The sequence below is a fragment of the Xyrauchen texanus genome, chromosome 25, assembly GCF_025860055.1.
Source record: "Xyrauchen texanus isolate HMW12.3.18 chromosome 25, RBS_HiC_50CHRs, whole genome shotgun sequence".
Taxonomy (NCBI): domain Eukaryota; kingdom Metazoa; phylum Chordata; class Actinopteri; order Cypriniformes; family Catostomidae; genus Xyrauchen; species Xyrauchen texanus.
This window is the reverse complement of record NC_068300.1, coordinates 35,092,938-35,113,000: the sequence shown is the minus strand read 5'-3', so window position 1 is coordinate 35,113,000 and position 20,063 is coordinate 35,092,938.

Genomic DNA, 20,063 nt, shown 5'->3' with positions numbered 1-20,063 from the left:
TTTTGCCTTTTGTGCGACCAGACAATGCATATCTTTTCTCCCCCCTCCCCAGTTGAACATGAATGAAAGGCTTACTTTGAGCCAGAAATATGTCAAAGAGACAGGACTCTGTCAGCTTGAACGTCTGGGGCCTGGGCTAATTTTTGTTACTCAGGGGAAGCTTAATAGAATTAGATTGGCTGGAGTGTTTTTTATTTTATTTTATTTTTGTTTTTACCAAAAATTGACGTGTTAGTGTGTAATTGTACACTAGAGGGCATTAGAAGTGCTACTTTTACAAAATTGGTTAAACATTTTGAATATCTTGTACAAATGACAATTGAATAAAATAACAAATTAACTTGTAGAGAACAGAATGCATTGCAACTATAATTGTTGTGCTGTCTACTATAGTCTACTGTAGGAACACTGTTCACATTAGTATTACCTGCACATATGGTACTCATATCAGAATTAATCTCTAGATTTGTCAAGAAATTATGAAAATAATAAAAATCCATCCTGTAAGACAGCACTAATGCAAAAAGCAACCCTAATGTTGGCTGCTTTGGTAGAATGAAGTGTGCACACTAAACTAGACCTGTGAAGATTTCTGGAATCTGACTTGTTTCTGATGCCATTAATGTCAAGTGACTATGCCTTACGAGGACCATTTATTGTTTGTTTCATTCATTCATTCATTCATTCATTTCACACTAGTGTTAGCCTACCATTCCAAGCAAAACTTTAGGTCTACTAAGGATTTTTTTTTGCTGAAATACACAAATATAAATTTTAGGATTTGGTATATGAAATTGAAGTGTGTAATTTTTTAGCCACTTGCTCACTTTAACTATACATTGTCATATCAGCAACCATTCAGTAATTACTCTGAAATCTTGGTTCATTTCAAGTTGTAAGTGACGAAATGACGAATGACTTGCGGTTCAGGACATTTTTGATTCACTCAAAATAACTGGCTGATTTGCTCTGTAGATTAAAAAGAACTGAACCAGAATCATTCTTTCGGGAATTAAATTTATTCTGGTCGTACTGTATGTTTTGCACTGTAGATTTAAAAGAACCAGCACATAATATTCATTTGTTCAGGAATTGGGCCACACTGGCTGCGCTGTATGCTGTATGTCGAAGAAGCGACACTAGGGGTCTCTCTTGAGCGCTGAATATACCTCTGATCAATGAAAAAAGGCCAATGAGAAGTTGGCAGACAGAATTTGCATGTCCCGCCCCTGGACATATGGGTATAAAGGCGGGAAAATACATCTGTTTCATTCAGGATTTTTTAATTTAAATTACGCAATGCACTGAGCCGTGTACGTTCACTGCTGACACAGGAGCGGGCAGGTACTTGACGTGCCAAAATGACCAGCTGTATCAGACTGCACGTATCATTCCCCCAATACCCCATAAAGTTGTAGGAATCCTTATAGTTACCCTAGACAGGGGAACAAGGTGACGCTTGCCAACCTAGGAACGGGCTGAGCCTAGCCGGGCCTCTTTTCTCTCTATGTTTCTCACATAGATTCAACGGCTTCGGGGAAGGGGGTTTTACCCAGTTTCCTATTCTTTCAGGGGGAAAAGACCCTGTGGAGACCACACCTGCCCAGAGAGGGGGAGGTAAGAGTGGTGACATACACCACATGGGCTTTTAGGTCACATGTGGGAAGTGGCACAGTGGTAGAAAATACACATGGGGGAAGTCCATGTAGGAGCCCTGACCTGTGGAGCACCTATTCCAGTGCAGGGTAGATTTGAGTGCCTGCAGTGGATTGGGTCAGTGAATTCCTCCGCTGAATTGCGGACCTAGAGGGCTAGGGAGGAGTCATCCAGGGAGCCGAGTGAGTGGGATCACCTGGGAGAAAAAGCACACAGTTTTACCTCAACCGAGGGACAGGGCTCTAGGTGCAAGCGATCCACCTGGTCAGTCTGTCAGCATGTTACCGAGTTCTACTGGCTCGAACCTGAGAAAACACGGGACAAAACTGACTCTACCCTGAGATTGTAAAATCTCGCAAAGGTATTAGGTGTTGCCCAACCCACTGCTCTGCATATGTCGGCCAGGGAGGTGCCTCTGGCCAGTGCCCATGAGGATGCAACACTCCTTGTTGAGTGTGCTCGGGGGGGCACGGCCTGGGTGCGATAGGCCAATGAAATGGCGTCCACCACCCAGTGGGAGAGCCTCTGTTTGGAGACAGTGTCCCCTTTTACGCTGTCCACCAAAGCAGGCAAAGAGCTGCTCAGAACGTCTAAAGCTCAGCGTGCGGTCCAAGTAGGTATGCAAAGCACGTACCGGACACAGCAACAAAGGGGCTGGGTCTGCCTCCTCCCGGGGCAGCACTTGCAGGTTCACTACCTGGTCTCTGAAGGGCGTGGTAGGAACCTTGGGCATGTAGCCCGGCCGTGGTGTCTGCCGGACCGAACTCCAGGCAAGTGTCGCTGACAGAGAACACTTGCAGGTCCCTGACCCTCTTGATGGATGCAAGCGCGATCAGCAGGGCCATCTTTAGAGAGAGGGTCCTGAGTCCAACGGTTTCTAGCGGCTCAAAGGGGGGTCTCTGAAGGCCCGAGTGGACCACTGAGAGATCCCTGGAGGGGAACAGGCGACGTGGGGGGTGACTGGAGTGGCGTTCCTTCGGTTGAAGGAAAGCCGCAACCGCAACGTTGCCATTGTCATGTTCTCGCAGTGAGCACATGAACCATCCTCAAACGCTGCCTCGGTGTGATCGCAGCCCAGACACATGAGACAGCGCCTATGGCCGTCTGAAGCGGAGAGCACACTACCGCATCCAGGAACAACACAGGGGCGGTAAGACATCTTTATAAAGACATGTCCTGAAAAGGACATTCAACGCCGCTGCGTATTGGTCTTTTAGAGGAAAATATTCTTTAAGAGAAAATCACTCTTTTAACAAACACTCTTTTAAGTTTGTGCTTTTGAAGCGGCCAGGGGAAAACTTCTGTAGAGAAGGAGAAAGCAGCTGAAGTGCGCCGTAGATCCAACAGCAGATCGCTCAGAGGTAGAGTAACAGCTGTGTGGCTTGCAGCCTGCTGCATACACGACCATCGGCTCCGAAGAAAATTTCTGGATGAAACGGTCGTATTTCCCCGCCTTTATACCCGTATGTCCTAGGGCGGGACATGCAAATTCTGTCTGCCAACTTCTCATTGGCCTTTTTTCATAGATCAGAGGTATATTCGGCGCTCAAGAGAGACCCCTAGTGTCGCTTCTTCGACACAACGTCGAAGTGAGTGACAGACGGGGAACTGGTTCATAAGAGTCCTTCGAACAGGAATCAGACTACGCTGTTCGCAGTGTAGTTTCAAAAGAACCAGTTTATACGAGTAATTGTTGGAGAATCAGAGTTCATTGGTCACACTTTATGTTTTCACGCTACTGATTAAATAATGGTGTTACAGTGCCACTCAGTGGTTGCAGGAAGTGTCTGTGTATTTTAGAGTGGGGTTGCGTCAACATCTGTTGAAGAATGCAAGCTCGAGAACATTTTATGGAACCGAAAGTCATAAAGTTAATTTAGTTCTGTATCCTATTTAAAAAAATAAAAATAGAACCAGTTATCAGTTCATAGACCTAGTAACCAGCAAAAATGACTGCTTTCAAACAGGTCTCCTGAAAACTCCCAATTTCCATTGATTGGATAACTGCCCCAAACTCACACCATTTGTTTGATCAAATGTTGTGTTAGACTGGATGGAATGCTTTAAGACAGAGCAATTTTTTGAAGCACCACAGCGTTTGTACTTTTCTGGGGAATCAACCTATGGACCCCTCCAACCTCAACAGCCAATCATGACCCTGAAATAGGAAGGCGCCAAACTGAAATCTCCTCCTCATCAGGAAGGTATAAAGCATCCTTACAACAGCCACGTCTTTATTCTTGTCTCACTCAACGAGAGAGAGAGAGGCAATAGCAGAAAAATAATGAACATTCTGAATATATGGCCTGAGTGGTAGGAGATGTAACAGAATACAAACATCCAACATGCTAAGTCTCACTCCATGAGAGAGAGGATAAGAGATCATCCAACATTCTTTGTCTCCATCCAAGAGACTGAAGAAGATCACTACAAGAGACTTTTGGAACACCAAGTTTGGAATCCCTATACCAGGGAGATAACAACAGCGACTAGGTTTAGCTCTGGTGAGCAAACCTTCTCTCAAGTTTCGGCATTTGTGTGTTCCAGATGTTCAATCTTGCACAGACAAAATGGCTGTATATCTGCAAGTTCCAGATTATAAGAACCCTCTCTGTGCTTCCAGGTGAGCAGCATTCCTCAGCTCCTCTGTATCCAAGGCTGTTGAAATGGAATCCAGCACCTTCCCCACTGTAACATGGCCCTGAGCCCCAGTGGAAGACGTCGCCATCACCGAACTCATCGATCGGTAAAGGAGAACGTAAATATCACTATAAAACCTCAATCCAGAGATCTTGGCATTAGTGTATACTATCAGTTTATGATTTTCTAATGTTCTTTAGATGATATATATAACCTGTGTATGAAATGTCTTGCAAATATATTTTTAGTTATTTGTTTAAATGGAAATAAGGTTTACACCTTATTAATTAAAAGATAAAATGGCAATTTATTTTTCCATAAGATAGTCATATTTTGCCATTGCTACATCCAGTTCAACCACTTCTTTCCACATCTTTCCATCCTATGCACTTTATTATTATTTTTTTGCATATTAGAACCATTTTGTAGTTTTTGTTAGTTATTCTTGTTTATCTTTTTGTAGCTGTGTGTTCCTTGTGTTGATGATACCGAAAGAGCTCTCAGAATAATCAGATGATCGACTCCCTCTAATTAACATATTTCTTTTACTGTTAAGGTGAAACTCCTTAGCTGGTTACCATCTGATGGTAAGTCTTGAACTGAAGTAAAATATGTTTATACAGTAGATGCGCGAGTAGCGTCAGATATCGACAGTTTGATTTTAATTGTGCACGTCACTTTATGAAGCAAGCATCTGATTGTTGGTCTCTGTTTAATGAACATCATTTAATGATTCAGTAATCATTTTACTAACAGCCAAGGATTCATTTTGGACAATGTTTACATGAATATCAAACAGATATTCACCTATTGCTACATTGACATATATGGCTCACATTTCTTCTGTAAAAAACTCTCTGCTCCTTTTTCTTTTGAATGTTTGAATTTGGATTCATTTCTGTTGATACATTAATGGAGTAATCAAATGACATCATGACGTGTAGTCAGTTTGGACTGCGTGCCGCTGATGGACCACACCACTTTCATTTTTGTTGACAGGAGGTGGGGGTCGCTAACATGGGAGGAGACGAGGCAGATTATAGGGTAACACCCCATTTTACAGTTGTAATAAAAGAGTCTTGTGATGTTTTATTCAAACCAATAGCATGTTATTACTATATATACAGTGTACAAATACAAACGTCTCTTTTATGCTCTGTTAACTGCTGCTGTAATCCCCAAATAGCTAAAACCTTTATATCTGCTTTTAAAATTAGCCAATGTTTACATGTCTTTGATCTTGCTTGTCTGAATAATCAAATGTTATATTTTAGATGTCCACAAAAATATGCCATCCAGAAGGTAAAACATGCAAAACAAATCATCAGAAAAATGTGTTTTAGACTATGTGATGAAATACATAAAACCTTTTATCATCAAAAGGGGAGGATCTCAGCTCTCCAATGAGAGATTGTGCTTCTAGTCCACTCAGAGGCCGAGATATTCAATGAAAAAACGAGGGTGGTGCATGAACACAAAATTAGATTGAATATCTATGGCCAAACACATCTTCGTGGGCTAAAATGCGTTAGAGTGCCACCTACATTTAAGATCTGCATATTGATATGGAATGTGATTTTTTTCTAGTGCTTTCTGCTATCTAGTGGAATAAAATGAGACTTTACAAAGCGAGTTAGTGTGAACAGAACTATCTAAAACAGAACAGAACTAAAAAAATCTATCATAAGATAATAAACACATACAATATTAGGCATGAATAACTGGAGTCTTTTTTGATTATTTGGGTGGTTCTTTGAAAAAAAAATTTTGCAATTAGTTCACAGTATGTGTGAATGGTGTGCTTTAAATTTGAGTGTGAAAAATTGTGGGTGGCAGCCCAAAAATGAACCGCAGTTTAAGGGTTAAGGGTGAGAGGACATACATTTAGAGTCAAAGATAAGTTAATGCTAACAAACTGAATTCCTATTTTGTCTACACATATGTAAACAGATGTTGGTAACAGATGATGATGTTTTCCTTCTGTTTCCTACAGCACAGCCAAACAGATTTCGGTCCTTCTTTATAAGCATTGCAAAAACATAGCCACATTGCTCCACCTTTATATGTGCATTGTAAATTGACATTAAGGTAAAATAATAATAAAAACCGAAGCAGTACTCTACATATCCAAAACAAGTACCCCCCCACCCACCACCCCTACTTTATTTGACACTTATGGTGTACCTCAAAAATTCCATAGTGGATTCAAGAGTAATTATCTATTATGTATTATTTTAAGCTGTTGTCTCAGTGAGACTTTTCCCTCTCTTGCATTCACACACAAAAAAAAGAGTCCCTGTAGTGACGTCATCTAGTGTCAACCATTTTTCTTCTGATGTTGTTTGCTAGTGTGATTCAATAGCAACAACAATGGCAACAATGCAGGATGTCAGGTTTGGGGCTACACTTTTATTTGGGCTGTTTTACACAAACTGTGTCTACAGGTTATAGTCTTAATACTGGCCATTTGAGCTGTGAGTGGCAATGGCCTGAAGTCTCAATGAGAAGAGAGAAAAGGGCACCCAGCCTGTCTGAATCATGCAGCACATGCTGAGCTCAGTGGAAAACATGTTGGAAATGCCATATAAACCTATTTATTAACACAATCTTTTACAATTAAGGTTTTTTTTATGACACAACATAAAATACTGTATTGAACTAGTCACCCACTGACTGAAAAAAGACGTCTTAACCACCAAGCTGCACTTTCCTCATGCAAATTAGATTTCATGACATTAGATTTTATTCCAGGAAAAAAATTCAGATATAACGTAATTTTCTGTATAGTCACAGAACAGATGCAGTAAAACCTCGATGAAGTCACGCAGCAGCTCTACTCACACACATAATATGTGAAACAGGCAATACTCTTTGGCTACTTTGTTTTATGTTATTCCATTTAAGGGTATTTAGCGCAATCCTCTGAGTAGCAGGCTAGCAGCTACAAGATTGTTTACTCATGGCGGCTGCAGACTCTTTTTGTTTCTCGATGCTTTGTGCATCATATGTGCTTGAACAATCACAGGCTGCAGCACTTCCCACAGGCCTTCTTCTCACAAAAATGATCAACCCCAGAGTAGGAGCTAAAAAAGCTGAGAGGATCTTTAGTTCCTCATGTGCAAAAGTGTCGGAAAGTAGCAGTTAAAACCCCTTAAACACTATAAGGGGGGAGCTATATCTTTATACATACCATCTACATATATAACATGTGTTAGAGCACCACCTACATTTCAGATCTGTATATTGCGATGGAATGTGATAGAGAAAAACTAGGGCTGTCGATATAAACCCGTTAATTCAGTGCTATTAATTTTATTAAAAATAATCACAATGCCCCCAGAATGTAATAAGGAAGATTCCTTAGAAATGCAAGCTTGTAGTACCACCTGTTTACTCCAGAGGGCAGTAAGTGAAACTTCAGCAGTGTGGCAAAGCGCAGTTTATACAGTGAAGAAAACAACCATCCAGCAGCAGCACAACACAAACATGCATTACGTTCTTGCGTTCAACTAAGTGATCTCAAGATGTGTTGTATTAAACTATATTTAACTTGACAAAGTGACCTAAAAATGCTATGTTTATGAAGCAATGCAATCGAGACGCTACACAAGCATGTCTGATGCAGATGTACATTGACGTGTTCTTAAACAAGCCTTCATAATAATAATTCTCGAACTCATTGACAAATTCACTTGTGAAATGGATTGCTGTGAACTGTATGCCAATGATTGACTTGTGATCAATAATATGGTAGTAAACAATACATTGTATTCTAAATCTGCTTTTTGTATTGTCTTATCAATGATTAACTCTTCTGCCACAAGAATGTAATGCATTTTAATTATCTGAATATTTTGTGATATATATATATATATATATATATATATATATATATATATATATATATATATATATATATATATATATATATATGGAATAAAATAAGACATATCAAAGTGAGGTAGAGTAAACAGAACCAGACTTACATGTTTATAAATATAGTATAACAACAAAAAAAGGTCTTTTGGGGGGGTTGTTTTTCAAAATAAAAAACTTCCTGTTTATCATAATATTATAAACACAAACACTATTATTAAAACTAAAATTTCCAAAAAAATAAACTAAACTGAAACTATGCTACATTGATTCAACACTAACAAAAACAAACTAGAAATGATCATAAAATATTTTTAGTTTTTAGTACTTTGACTTTTGCTTGTTACAAAATAATTTTTGTTTCTTTAAACATCTCAATCTGTTGCATTGCAAACATGTCATCTAGTGGCCATGTGTTTCATGTGCCCATATTCGGTTATGTGCTCAATGTTGCAATATAAAAGGATTATTTTGTTTAATCAAGTCATCCATTGATGTTCAAAAAAGAAAGATACATACACTTATCGGCCACTTTATAAGAAAGACCTGTACACCTACTTATTCATGCGATTATCTAATCAGCCATTCAGGTGGCAGCAGTGAAATGCATAAAATAATTCAGATATGGTTACATACCTTCATTATTTTTTATAATAAGTTGTTAAAAACAACAACAAAATGTTATTAATGAGAGAGTGCAACAAAAATCCATCTTCCAAACCATGACTTTAGCCAAATTAACTTTGATAAATCTATAATTAAAATGTTCAAGATTTCAAGGGAAATTGCATGCATTTCATTGCGCTAAGATCCAGGCGCTTCACACTCTATGCGAGAGACATAGAGAGAGAAAAGGCCACGGCTGCCGGGCTTGCTCCCATACTAGTCATGTAGCACCTTTTCCCCCTCAGGGTTGCTGGGAACCTAAGGTCTGTATATGACATCTCTTTTGGGAGCGTTGGGGAGGGTTACGTGCAGCCGATACAGTTGCCTCTAGCACGCAGCAGCCTGCTTGCACCTGTCTCAGTTTACGTAACAAGGACTAGTGCGTGGCGTTTTTGAATAGGACCCCTTGTGTCACTTCATTTGATACAACGTTGAGTGAGTGACAGTAGGGGAACATCAAGGTTACTGTCGTAACCTCCGTTCCCTGAGGGAGGGATCGAGACGTTTTGTCCCTCAAGCCACAGCACTAGATCTACCACTGTAAATGGCAGTGCCTTATTCTCGGCTCCTCACAAAAACCTGACAGACGCACGCCACTTCCCTTTATACCCTGTCTGGGGGCGGGACATGCAAATTCTGTCTGCCAATTTCACATTGGCCTTTTCTCAAGTTCAGAGGTACGCAAGGCTCTCAAGGAAGACCCCTTGTGTCACTACATTCGACACTCCCTCAGGGAATGGAGGTTACGACAGTTACCATGACGTTATAACAACAATCATTTTTATAAATAAATCCTTTAGTCCTAGACTTGCCAAGGTCATGTGAGTCTTGAAATTATGTTGATCACTGGTTAGTAACAATGACAATCTATAAATTAGTTACTACCATGGTCTATTTGGCCAGAATATCCTGCAGTTAAAAAAACTTAACAACGTTTGACCTTATCAGACTAGCAATCATTGTGTCTAATGTTAACAAACGTTGCCTAACGTTTGTAACGTCATTCATTTAAAAAAATCAATGGTTCCAATAAGTCAAAACAACAGCATAAGATATAGAACTTACCTGCTCAGATGACATGTTTTCAGATATCCATCTTTTCCTTTCTTTCATTATTTATTCGTCCATTCGCTCTGATAAGATGTCCTGTATCCATGTGTACACTGGTGCCTCGAACCACAACCAAAACAATGTCCTTCCACTAGACAAATGCAGTTACATTTTTGAACCACTAGTGTAGCTTTAATTCACATGAACCACCAGAATGGGGGAAAAAAATTTGATCTCAGTGATTTCGACCGTGGCATGACTGTTGGTGCCAGACGGGCTGGTTTAAGTATTTCTGTAACTGCAAAGAAAGTCTACAGTAACTCAGATAACCTCTCTATACAATTTTGGTGAGAAGAATATCATCCCAGAATGCACAACACGTCAAACCTTGAGGCGAATGGGCTACAACAGCCGAAGACCACATAAGCTTTCTGTTCTTGGCTGACAGAAGTGGAACACGACGTGGTCTTCAGCTGTTGTAGCCCATTCGCCTCAAGGTTTGATGTGTTGTGCATTCCGCAGAACTGTAGCTGATGAATTCTGAGGAGATCAGCAATTACAGAAATATTCAAACCAGCCTGTCATACAATCATACAACGGTCGAAATCACTGAGATCACATTTATCCCCATTCTAATTGTTGCTGTGAACATTTATTGGAGGTCCTGACACGTGTCTGAATGATTTTATGCATTGCACTGCTGCCACACAATTGGCTGATTAGATAATTGCAGGAATAAGTAGGTGTAAAGGTATAACTAATAAAGTGGTCAGTGAGTCCTTCTTGTTAGTTTTTACCATGTTGAATGTCAGCCTAGCTATACACTATGTAGACCTATGTGTAATCTAGACTGGATAGGGAATAGTTGAATTTAAAGAACATTACACAACGTTGTAATTTACTCATTTGTGTTAACTGAAATAGAAATAAAAATAAAAACAAAAATAAATTGATAGACTGAAATAAAAACTAAAACTAAAATGTATTGAAAAACATAGTTCGTAAAATAACTGAAACTAAACTAAATAGTAATTGAAATTGAAACTAATTGAAACTATAATAACCTTCTGGAAATCACTGAATCTCTGTCTCCTCAGTTTACCTCAGTTCTCTTCTCTTTGCCATTTATAAATTAATGAATATGCTGCCATTGTATCCATTAATCAATACATAAACTAACGACCTGGGAAGGCCTCCACAACAATAGACACTGCTTTCAAAGACAGTGTGACATAACATATGCTATGTTCCTCCTGTGCCTCATCTCTTTTTCACTTTTTCTCATTCCACACACTTTTGTTTCCAGGGTGTTAAAAATGTATTCCACGCTCTCTCTCTCTCTCTCTCTCTCTCTCTCTCTCTCTCTCTCTCTCTTTCTCAATGTGTTGGTCTAATCAGAGCAGAGTGTAAATAATTCAGGGAAGCTTGTTAAATAAAGGCCTTTGATTGTCAAATTTATTGTCTAGCCTGCTGCATTATTGAACAGCCTGGCATACGTGTCTACAGCCACAAAGGTACGTGCTCTCACCTACCACAGACCCTCCTGCTCTTTCACATTCTGTTCATACTGTATGTGGCTGATCGTCCAAGGTCACCCCCAGGAGGCTGCAGTCAATAGTGTATGCAGACATTTTCAGTTTGCAGACAGGAAGTGTCAATTTAATGTCACATTTTTTTAAGTCCCCATGCTGAGATGAGCAGATCTGATGCGTATCAGGAAAAGAAAAATGTAGATTCAAAACCATGAATCTAAGCACATAAAGTGAACAGAGTGTCTTTCTCTTATAAAGCCACCAGGTTTCTCACACATTTTCAGTTTGAACTGAAAAAAAGTTTTATTTTACCTAGTCCATAAAAATTAAATGTAACATTTCATTTATAGAAAAAAAAAAGTTAAATAAAATAAATAATAATAATCCCAAAATAAAAAAAAACAAAAAAAACACTTGTGGTTATAAAACAATTCACAAACACTGCAGTGTCTCAATGTTTCAGTCATTATTGAGATTGTATTTTTGTGACTGTTTATTTTACAGTTCATATCATTCAATTATAAAATCTTAATATACTAGCCATAACTAATCTAAAAATAGACCCTATTTATAGATTAAAAATATAACAAAATGTGTTGTGTAATGCTGGAAATTCTGGGGACCTCCTTTTACTGTTTTTACTGTAAATTATATAGTGATTCATAATTTTTACAATATTTTACAGTAAAAGTACATGTATAGTCTATTCTGTGAATTATAAGGTTATCATTTTCAAGGATAATTTTTGCAATATTTTACAGTTACATTAGGCTACATGTTCCCCGTCTGTCGTTCTCGACGTTGTGTCGGAGAAGCGACACTAGGGGTCTCTCTTGAGCACCGAATATGCCTCTGATCTATGAAAAAAGGCCAATGAGAAGTTGGCAGACAGAATTTGCATAACCCGCAAATATAAAACGGGTATAAAGGCGAGGAAATACGTCGAGTTCATTCAGAAATTTTCTTCGGAGCCGATGGTAGTGCATGCAGTCTGCTGCGAGTCACACCCGTTCATGTCTTCCTCTGACGCTCTGCATGCTGTTGGATTGACAGCGCATTACAGCGGCTATATCTCCTTCTTTGCACAGCAGTGCAATTTGCCCCTGGGTGCTTCGACAGCGCAGAAACTCTAAAGAGTTATTTAAAAGAGTGATTTCTCTAAAATAGTACATTTCACTAAAAGAGCAAGACACAGCGGCGTTGAACATCCTTTTCAGGACTCGTCTTTTTAAAGATGCCTTTCCGCCCCTGTGTAGTTCCTGGATGCGGTCACACAGAGGCTGCGTTTGTGGATGGTTCATGCTCTCACTGCGAGGGCATGACCATGGCAACGTTGCGGTTGCAGCTCGCTTTCAGCAGAAAGCATGCCACTCCAGCCGCCCCCCGCATTGCTCCTTCTTCCCACGGGATTGAGGACGATGCAGCTGGTGATGGAGGCGATCTGGGGATGTGGATGCAGCGGGTGCAGCTCTGCCGGGTATGCACCCTCGGACCACCTGCCCCCCAGCATGCTCGTTGACTCCCATCCGTGCTCTAGATAACAGAGGCTCGCTTCACAGCCAGTCTGTCTGCCATCGGAGAGCGCGGCATCTGACGCTGACGACTCCCCTGGGCTGCCGCCTTCGGGCCAGCACACCCAGGCTGAGGCTGATGACCGGCATGCCATGGCTCTCCTGCAAGTCCACCAGGCCAAGGCGCTCAAAGATCTGCATGGGGATAGGCCTGATCCCGATGTGCTGCATGAACTGCGCTCAGCGACCGACCTTGCCCTCAGAGCCACGAAGGTCACAGTGCAGGCAATCGGGCAGGCGATGGCTATGCTCGTGGTCCAGGAACGTCATCTGTGGCTGAACTTGGTCGAGATGCGTGAGACCGACAAGACTCGCTTTCTCAACGCCCCTGTCTCCCAGTTCGGCCTCTTTGGTGAAACCGTCGAGGACTTCGCCTAGCAGTTCTCCACGGTGAAGAAGCAGACAGAATCAGTTGGACTCAGGGCCCTCTCTCTGCAGACTGCCCTGCTGATCACACTCGCCTCCATCAAGAGGGTCGGGGACCTGCAAGCGTTCTCTGTCAGCAACACTTTCCTGGAGTTCGGTCCGGCAGACACATTTGTAATCCTAAGACCGCGACCGGGCTACGTGCCCAAGGTTCCTACCACGCCCTTTAGAGACCAGGTAGTGAACCTGCAAGCGCTGCCCCAGGAGGAGGCAGACCCAGCCCCTTCGTTGCTGTGTCCGGTACATGCTTTGCGTACCTAACTGGACCGCACGCAGAGCTTTAGATGTTCTGAGCAGCTCTTTGTCTGCTTTGGTGGACAGCGGAAAGGGAACGCTGTCTCCAAACAAAGGCTTTCCCACTGGGTAGTGGACGCCATTTCGTTGGCCTATCACACCCAAGCCATGCCCCCCCCTTGTGGGTCCAAGCACACTCAACAAGGAGTGTTGTGTCCTTGTGGGCACTGGCCAGGGGGAACTCCCTGGCAGACATATGTAGAGCAGTGGGTTGGGCAACACCCAATACCTTTGCGAGATTTTACAGTCTCAGGGTTGAGTCAGTATCATCCCATGTTTTCTCAGGTCCGAGCCAGTAGAACTCTTTAACACGCTGATGGACTGGTCGGGTGGATCGCTTGCACCTAGCGCCCTTTGCCTCGGTTGAGGTAAAATTGTGCACTTTTTCTCCCAGGAGATCCCACTCCTTGGATCCCTGGATGATTCCTCCCTAGCCCTTATGGGTCCGCAGTTCAGTGGAAGAACTAGCCGACCCAATCCACTGCGGGCACTCAATCTACCCTGTATTGGAATAGGTGCTCCACAGGGTAGGACTCCTACATGAACTTCCCCCCGTGTGTATAAGCACATCCGGTGCGTTACTCGCGTTAGCTTTTAGAGCTGAAGCAAAGTCGATCGCAGGGATGCAGGAAGTATGGCAGGGCGACGCATCGTCTCGTTCCCTTCTCAGGGAACTAGGGTTACAGTCGTAACCTGAGATGTTCCCTTACGAGGGAACTCGCGATGCATCGATGCCGCTTTGGTAACGATAATACCCAATCCGCCATAATTACAAAATGCCAGATGATAAAAAACTGTCGGCAAATTAAGTAAAAAGCACCTGGGATCCTGGGGCAGCTTCCAGGTCCAGGCTATAAAACCTCACAAAAGTCAGTGGCAAGGACCAACCTGCCGCATCACAAACCTCCTGGAGGGAAACTCATGATAAGAGGGCTTTAGAGGCCGCCATACTTCGAGTAGAGTGAGCTCTGACCACCAAAGGGCACGGCTGGCCAGAGGACTCATATGCAAGAGAAATAGCCTCAACTATCCACTTACTGATTGTCTGTCTAGAAGCAGGAAGACCTTTCTTAGGTGAACCAAAACAGACAAACAACTTATCAGATCTTCTCCATGGGGCAGCCCTGTGGACATAAGTGTCCAGTGCTCGCATAAGTGTCCACAAGAGATTCAATTTTTCCTGGTCCGAAGATGTAAACGGAGGAGGACAGAATGCCTGCAGTACAATAGGCCTTGGAACATTGGTTGGCACCTTAGGGACATAACCCTGCTTAGGGTATAAGAACGCCTTAACCATACCCGGTGCAAATTCCAAACAGGTGGGAGACACCGAATGAGCCTGAAGGTCTCCGACTCTTTTTAGGGACGAACAGAAAGATAGTTTTGAACGTCAGAAATCTTTCTGAAACTAACTCTAGGGGCTCGAAGGGAGCCCCAGACAAGCCTTCCAAAACTATCGCCAAATCCCATGCCGGCACCCTAGTTCGAACCGCAGGCCTCAAGGTGCCACGAAGGAAACGAATAATCAGGGGGTCTCGACCCAAAGATGTACTACCCACAGGGGCGTGGAAAGCCGCAATGGCCGCCACGTAAACCTTTAAGGTAGAAGGACATAAACCTGATTTAAAGCGATACTGGAGAAACTCAAGTACTGTGTTGACTGAACAGTTAACTGGATCTCGCTGATGCTGGTGACACCAAGATGTGAAAACTCTCCACTTAAATGTATATAATTTCCTCGTGGCTGGAGCTCTGGAGCTAAGAATGGTCTCAACGACCTCAGTCGAGAGACAACTCTCTAAAAGTTGGGCCCCCTCAGAGGCCAAACCCATAGGTTCCAAATCTCCGGCCGGGGGTGAAATATTGTGCCCCCTGCCTGAGACAGAAGGTCTCTCCTGACAGGTACCTCAAAAGGAGGGCCGTCGAGGAGATGAATTAGGTCCGCAAACCAAATTCGACTCGGCCAGCGTGGAGCTACTAATAGTAGACTTACTCCGTCCCGGCGGACTCTCTCCAGAACTCCTGGGAGCAGAGCAACAGGGGGAAATGCATACAGACGTAGCCTCGGCCACGTCTGTACCATAGCGTCCAACCCCAAGGGGGCTGGTTGCGTGAGGGAGAACCAAAGTGGACAGTGCGTCGTAAGCTGTGACGCAAACAGATCCACTTCTGCTTGGCCGTAAAATTCCCAAATGAGCTCCACCGCCTCGGGGTGGAGTCTCCATTCCCCTGGCCTCAGCACCTGCCTCGACAGGGTGTCTGCTCCTATATTCTGGTACCCTGGGATATACACTGCCCTCAGGGAGAGTATTTTCCCCAGGGACCACAAGAGGATCTGGTGCGCCAGTTTGCAGAGTGGACGTGAGCGCAGACACCCCTGTTGATTTAAATAAGAGACCACCGATGTGTTGTCTGTACGGACAAGCACATGATGGCCCTTCAGATCTGGGAGGAAATGTCTCAACGCATTGAAGACGGCCATCATCTCCAGGCAATTTATGTGCCAAGAGAGATGATGGTTCCTCCACAGACCCTGAGCTGAGCGGCCTTCCATTACTGCTCCCCAGCCGGTGAGAGAAGCGTCTGTCGAGATAGCAACTCGATGGCAAAGAGCTCCCAACACCGGACCCTGGGACAGGAACCAATGTTTCCTCCATATAATCAAGGCGCGGATGCACCGCCGCGTGATCTTGATCATACGAGTGGGTTCCCCTCGGGAGGACCCTCTGGTCCTGAGCCACCACTGCAAAGGTCTCATGTACAGCAGGCCAAAGGGGATCACATTGGACGCTGCTGCCATGAGGCCTAACAGTCTCTCGAACTGTTTCACAGTGCGTGCCTGGCCTAGCTTCAACTCTTTTGTAGCTGTGATGATAGCAGCTACACGAACGGGCGATAGTGTGGCCCGCATCGTGACTGAATCCCATACCACACCAAGGAAAGTGGTTCTCTGTAATGGAGAAAGCACACTCTTCTTGGCATTGAGTCTCAACCCCAATTTTTTCATATGAGCGAGAACGACATCTCGATGCCGACCCGCTGACTGCTCTGAATCCGCCAGAATCAGCCAGTCGTCGATGTAGTTCAGAATGCGTATGCCCTGTAGCCTGAGTGGGGCCAGAGCTGCATCTACGCACTTCGTGAACGTGCAGGGTGACAGAGCTAGACCGAATGGAAGCACCCGATATTGGTATTCTTTGCCCCCGAAAGAAAACCTGAGGAACTTCCTGTGTTGAGGGAGCATGGAGACATGGAAGTAAGCATCCTTCAAATCTATCGTGACAAACCAGTCACTATAGTGATTTGAGTCACTATCTGTTTGAGTGTGAGCATCTTGAATTTCAATTTCATGACTGCACGATTCAGCAAACGGAGATCTAAAATTGGACGCAACCCCCCATCCTTTTTTGGAACAATGAAGTATCGGCTGTAAAACCCTGATTCTCTGTCGGGGAGTACACCTGTTCTATAGCTCCCTTTGCTAAGAGAGACTCTACTTCTTGCTCCATTACCAGAGCCTGCTCGGGATGTACTACCGTGAGTAACACCCCGTTGTAACGAGGATTCTGTAACCTTTCTCTATTATCTGCAGGACCCAAGGAGATATATTCATCAGATTCTTCCACTCTGTCAGAAAATCTACTAAGGGTACCAGTCTCTCGAGACTGGCCTCTGGTGTTAAAGGAACAGCCACTTCGGCGACCTGAAGCATATTGGCAGGAAACAACCGAACTGACTGTTTTTGAACCCCCCTCAGAGGGCTCACGTCCGATGCAACATCGAGTCGACATTGCGCCGAACTTTCGCTGGATACCACTGTGCCCCGAAGCACCAAGGGTGGCGGGGTTGGCAGACCGGTCCCATGAGGACCCCGAAGTGGAGCAGGCACCGTATTCTGAGGTGTACTTGGGGCTGTCCTCGATGGTCTGACGTGCATAGCGTCAGGACCTTTTCTGAGCCGAAGCCTTCTTAGCCGTAAGTACGGTCCTCAGATTCGGCTTAGACTTAGCCGACTTCGGCTGAGAGCGTTGGCTCGGTCCCCAAGATTTATTCGGAGGAGCACGAGACGCAACACGGTGCACACGGTGCGAGGAACTTGGCTGGGGATGCTCACGCCCAGCATCCCCAGGGGGATGGACTCGGCGAGGAAGGAATTTTTTAAAAGCCTCAGATTGTTTTTTATTTTCTTGAAACCTTTCAACAACCGTATTCACCGAGTCACCGAAAAGACCAGAGGGAGACATAGGGGCATCTAAAAGAAAAGCCCGCTCTTTATCTTTAATCTCTGCAATATTTAACCAAAGATTTCTCTCAGTAGCTACGAGGGCTGCCACAGACCGCCCAATAGCACGGGCGGTTTCCTTCGTAGCTCTGAGAGAAAGATCTGTAGCCCGACAAAGTTCTCGAATTTCGTCGGGACTAACTCCCTCACTCCTATCGATATCCCCCAGCAGATCTGCCTGATAGGCTTGGAGCACTGCCATCGTGTGCAGACAGGCTCCAGCTTGACCTGCTGCCGTATAAGCCTTACCCACTAAATTGGATGTGGTTTTTAGTGGTTTATTCGGCAACACGGGATCCTTCAGGGACGATGCTGACCCAGGAGACAGATAGCTCGCAAGCGTCTGTTCCGCTGGGGGCATCAACCCATAACCAAAATCTGTCAGCCCCTTTATATTTAAATATGTGTGAACATGGGGACTAAAAAGACGTGACGAATATGGTTTATTCCATGATCTACATAGCTCACTATGTAGATCAAGAAAAAATGGAAGGGCCCGTGGTTGAGATGAAACATTAGATGTGAGAAAACGCTCGTCTAATTTGCTTTTAGGACGAGTATCTCTTTTTTCTGCTGGCCAGTCAATATTTAACTTATTAACAGCATGAGTTATCACCTCAGTAAGCTCCTCATATGCTGGGGAGAGGGATGGCGAATCCTCTCCCCTTATTGTGTTAGTGTTTGTGTCACTCTCACAAATGCTCAGTAACTGCGCCTCCTCAGAGCTAGAGCACCGAAGCGTCGGGCTCTCTTCCCGGGCGGAAGAAGCCGCAGCGCGGGCTTCCGACACCGGCAAGAGAGCAATGGATCCCTCGGGTAAAGGAGGAGATAAGGCAGAGCCCGTCTCCCACCCCGCCGAGAGATCCATTTGCGAACCCCAAGTGAGCCTTCTCCGAGCTGCCTTGGCAGCCGCGGGTCCAGAACCCTGAGGTTCGCGAGCCTGTCCATCATCCTCAAATGCGGACAGACGGGAGCGGAGCAGCAGACGCTCACAATGCTGACATCGCATGCTCCACTCCCAAACAAACTACACAAAGCTCATGTGTATCTCCACCCGTGATATAACGAGGGCAAGGAGAAGCACAGGCTTTAAATAGTTGTTTCGCCATAATATCCAATATAATGAGAGACAGACAACAATAAATACACAGAACGCTTTGCTGAGGCACAAAAGCTAACGCGAGTAACGCACCGGATGTGCTTATATCCTTTCCTGGTCATGACGTCACCCGCCCGTGGCGTTCATTCATTCCTTTGACTAGTTGACATAAGTGCTTCAGAGGTAATCACGCAAAAGCGTTCCCAAAGCGTCATCGACGCATCGCGAGTTCCCTCGTAAGGGAACAGAGGTTACACATCAGTAACCTAGATGTTTTGTCTTGATAGAGATTTTGACCATATTATAAGGTAATTTATACTTCCAAAACATGTGAAAAGTAGTTTTACTGTTAAATTACATGTATTGTTTAATATTTTCACAGTAAATTATAGGGCAAATCATACTTTTTACATCCAAAAAAACATAAATTTTACTGTAACATTAAGTGTATTTTCTTGTTAGGCCTATATCTAATTACAATTTTCACCATACAGGTACAAGGTAAGGTAACCAACTTAAAGGTTTGCATTGAATATAAACATTTAACATTCCATTCTTTTTCCATTAAAATAACTGACATTAGTCCAAATTAACACCAAATAGCCTAACTTTATCTTTTTTATTGTACTTGTTGCATTTGGTACTTGTCCTCAGAGCAATGGGCTTTTAGTATATGAGGAACAGCTCATTGTGAAGGTTTAATCAATTTGCCATGATATGACGTCATGTACTCACAAACTCAGGCATATTTTTTTGGTTGATTTACTGATGAGAAGTACATTTATGTCTTGATTTATCAAGCAAGGGAGGTTAGGTCTTTGTGTGTTCTTTTAGTAGAATGTAATTTATATTTTTCAGAGTGTGGTCTTGTTTTATCCACAGTCATGTGATGGCACACAGTGAGGGAGCCCCATTCCATTTGCAAGAAGGCTATTTGTAAATGGAATCTAATTACAGATGGAGCCTTGATA